Source organism: Marmota monax, unplaced genomic scaffold, assembly GCF_021218885.2.
Source record: "Marmota monax isolate L192 unplaced genomic scaffold, Marmota_monax_Labrador192_F-V1.1 WCK01_AAM20220418_F8-fsc01787, whole genome shotgun sequence".
Taxonomy (NCBI): domain Eukaryota; kingdom Metazoa; phylum Chordata; class Mammalia; order Rodentia; family Sciuridae; genus Marmota; species Marmota monax.
In genome coordinates this window covers 17,744-21,928 of record NW_026694926.1, presented here as the reverse complement: position 1 = coordinate 21,928, position 4,185 = coordinate 17,744, and the positions used below count along the sequence as shown (strand labels likewise).

Genomic DNA, 4,185 nt, shown 5'->3' with positions numbered 1-4,185 from the left:
TGCATATAGTCCAAATTCTGAGGTATGTATCTTTTTCTTATGGGTTGGATTTTTCTCCTTTTCTGATATATAAATGAATAAATTTTATCTTAATATAATTAAATTTAACAAATATAATCATAAAAAAGTTTGAAGGTTTAGTTATTATGCTGTTGATTAACTGATAGCACAGGAACAAAATTTTATCTAAAGAAGCTACAGCAAACAAACCCAAATAAAATTTTAATAAGTGCTACCGCAAAAAAAAAAACACACACACACCAAATAAAAAGCGACGTGGAGGGGGAGTCAAAATACCTGGTAGCTCTACATATCAACTTTTTTCTTTTTCTTTTTCTCTGCAAATACATGACTTCTTTTTGAAAAGGCCACTTTATAAAAAGTTCAAAGTGTTTATGGCTTCTTTAAACTGCTTAATCATCTCTGGCTTGAGAATCAACTATTGCTTTAAAAGGTCCTTTTGTACAACCCTGGTGCTATTGTCAGGGGAACTGGCAATCCAGTAAAGGTGGGCATGAAGTCTGCAATGGGATTCAAAAGGAGATTCCGAGGGCCACCAGGTCCATGTCCAGCTAGGTTAATCAGTGGCACAGCCACAGAACATGGTACCAAGAATGGATTCACAGCCGCTCTTTTACCAGCTTTAAATTCTGCTGCATCTTTCAAACTTCTTGGTACATTCTCACCTTCCTTTCTCTTTCCTGTGGAGTCTAGACGTTTCATAGCATGAGCAGAAAGTTTTGGTGGTGAAACACATGAAGGAGATTCTGTTTCCAGAAATTTAACAAAAAGTTCTGAAAAAGAACTATTAAGCAGAGATTGCTCATTTGGTCTCAAAGATGTGCTGGGGACATTTTTTGATCCTCCTCCAAGCTAACCCATCATCCACTTAGTAACACAGCCTTCATCTCCATTCAACAACTGCTCCATTTCCTCTTTTTCAAGGTTTAGAATGCTTCCCATTAATTGAAACACCTCATGACGCTTACTTTTCAGTGTATGAAAATGCCCAATGAATAGGTTTCACATTAGGGCTTTGTCTGCTTTTCCTTCGGTGCCATTTTCTGAGTTCATCAATTTCTTTTGTGCATCATTCAACATTTCTTGTTGGAGCTCATTGTGCATCTTAAGTTCTTCAATCTGTTCTTCCTTTAGATGTAACTGTTGTGTAAGACTGGTTGCTTAATCCAACACACTGTTGGCTTCATCCAAATGTTCCTGTAATAATAATACCTCTCTTTCTAGATTTTCTGCCTTTTCCTTCCATTCGGTTACATGCTGTCTTTCCTTTTCTAATTCAGCCGAATACATAGCTTTTTCTTCTTGTTGGAAATACTCTAGAACCATTGCAGGTTAATGACATGGAATACTGCTTTACTTGGTCCTGGTAGAGTGAAAGCTGCAGTACATTCTCATCCCTCTCTTGGGAGAGTAAATGCACCTGTTTCTGCAGGAACTCTACCTCCACACTGGCTTGATGACTTGCATTAGAAGAGGAAAGTAGCTTTTCCTCCAATAGTGTGACTTTCTCTCTCACGTTCTTCTCTCTCTTCTCTGCAGCCCAAATTTCCCAGGTGTATGAGTCTTCTGATTCTAAAAAATAGCTCCTCACTCTTTGTACCTCCTGATTTAAGTGTAATTCTTTGTCATGTAAGTGTTGAACATCTTGCTGGAGGGTACTCTTTTCTGTTTGTTCTTTAGGGACAAGACAAGATGAGTTGGTCTTTCTCCTGATGACATAGAATGGTCTTCTCCTGCATGGATTCAACTGCATTTAAAAGCTGACTTAATTCCCCAGGCTTGCCCTGTTCTTTTTCTTTTAACAGTTGCTCAAAGGCAAGAGCTTTCTCCTTCATCCACTGGTACTCCAACTCTTATTCTCGCAGCATCACAGAGAACTTCACGTTCGTCTCTTGTAATACTTGATACTCCATTTCCTTTTCTTTGGATGTTTCTATTATTTTTTTAATTTTTACCTTTTAATTGAGAGATGTCCATTTATAAAATTAATATTCTCACCTTGAGGTTAGTTATTGCTTGCCTCAACAACTCATTTTCATTCACTTTGTTAGTGAACTTTGCATTTGAAGAAACTGATTGCTTTTGGCTTGGATTAAGAGGTCTTATTCTTTCAGTAAATTTTGTAACAGATCTTGTTTTTCCTTGAACTGTTTAATTTTAGAATCTCTTTGTTCATGTTCTTTCTTTTCTCTCTTGGAGGCAGCAGCAGTTGCATCAAACTGTGGTTACTTTCTTGGAGCATCCTAATGGTGGCATCTTTTTCTTGCATTGACCTCTTTGACCTCTTTGACCTCTGTTGACAGGGAGGTAAGTGATGATGCAGACAAGAGCTGCAGTGTAACCATATCAAGTTTTCCTGAAAAAAATTTAGCCTGAAGAGCTTGTATCTCTTTCTGCTGGATAACTTGATTGAGTTTACCAACTTCATCTTTGGACAGCTGATCAATTTGTTTGGTTAAAGATATATTCTTTTCATTTAGAAGTTGAATCTCAAGTTCTTGTCCTTGGATTTTTCACTAATTTTTCAGTTTCATAGTTATATAGGTTGTGTTTTTCACTTCCTTTTTCTATAGGAAGGCTTTTAATTTTTGTTTCTTGAAAACTATCAGAATTGTCTGCTGGAGTGCTGTGTGTTTCTTCCTGCAACTGGGTTTTTATTTGTTCAGTGGTTTTCTGCAAATTCTTAATTTCTTCATCTTTCTGCTCCATCACAGAAGGCCACAATTGACTACATTCCAGTTTTAAGTTTTCACACTGTTCAATTATTTGTCACCTTTCCATACTGAGCTGCTCTTTTTCTCTCTTCAAGGCATCTCTGTCATTTTCTGCCAAAAATATTTTTTATTTATGTTTTTATTTGATCCTCAAATTCTCCCATCTTTGTTGCAAGACTCTACTTTTTCAGTTGTAGAACCTGAATAGTTTTTTCCATCTCTCCAATTTTAGACTCATCAGTTACTGTAACTCCTGAGTCACCTTGTTGTAATGATTTTCAAGTTTTTCAATACATTCTTCATAGTCATTTAATGCCTCTTGATACCGGCGACTTATCTCTGCCAGTTTCTGTTAATGTGCATTCTGCAAAACTGATATTTCCTCTTGATAATGATCAAGGTCTTGACTTCAGTTTTGTTCAAGTATCTTAATAGTATCTTGTAGTTTGCAGATTTCACTTTGATCAGAATTATGTATTCCCTTTGCATGAGCTATATCCCTCTCAATGGCCAACTTGAAATTCAAGTCTTGAAACTTCAATTGACAGTCTGTTGATTTCCTGTTGTGATGAAATGATGTCACTGAAGTCCATGTCATCACCGGGAAAAGTTAAACAATGACTGATCTCATTACCGAACGAAGACAGGGCAGTGGTTGCTGGTACACCACCAGCTCCTGAATGTACTGACTGCAGTGTGGACAACTCATCTTGTAGTGGAAATTGTCTTGCTTTAAGTTGCCTGATTTCTACTTCTTTCTCTTCCAGTTCATTTCAGTAATTTGCAGATTGATGTTGGATCCATAGCTTCCATGCTGCATACCTTCCTTCCAGCTCAGTACAATAGCTTTTAAGTCTTTCATGTCATATCTGATTATCCATTTGGTATCTTCAATGTTCTTCCTCCAATAATTAGGTAAACCTTCTTCTATATCCTCGAAATCATTGAGAACCTTGTCTTCGGTGACATTGGAGATATGGCTGGTGAGGAAAGCCACGCTCCCCGCCACCTGACCCAAAGAGTGGCCCAAGCCAGAACCTAGGCCTCTAAACCAGGACAGCATTGCTGCAATTTCAATGAGCCATCAGACCCACTCTGAAAACCACCTCAGTTTCTATCCACCTCTGCTCTGAACCTCCTGGAGTGTCAAGGAGTCAATTATGACCCAAGCACTTAGAATTCCACAAAGGGTGGGGCTCTGCCAACCATTGGGTTCTGCCTGAAAATGCAGAGGCCTGGCCTGGGCTTGCACTAGTGACTTGCTCTCAGTGGCCCAGTCACCCCCACTGGGCCTTGGCTCCTTCCCTCAACTTTCTGCCTTCAGGCTTGGGTGACTTCTCCCCCAGCATTGGTGACTTGCCCCAGCTCTCAGGCTGCTCCTTCCACCTGGGCACTGGCAGCCATATCACCCCCACCTCATTCTTAATGATAATAAACTTGAAACTTTCCC

General features: G+C 38.9%; 1 pseudogene; it reads right to left on the bottom strand.

Annotated features, from left to right (window-relative positions):
- Positions 1-260: 260 nt before the first annotated feature.
- On the bottom strand, positions 261-3,798 carry LOC124081155 (thyroid receptor-interacting protein 11-like; annotated as a pseudogene).
- Between the last annotated feature and the right edge of the window lie 387 nt (positions 3,799-4,185).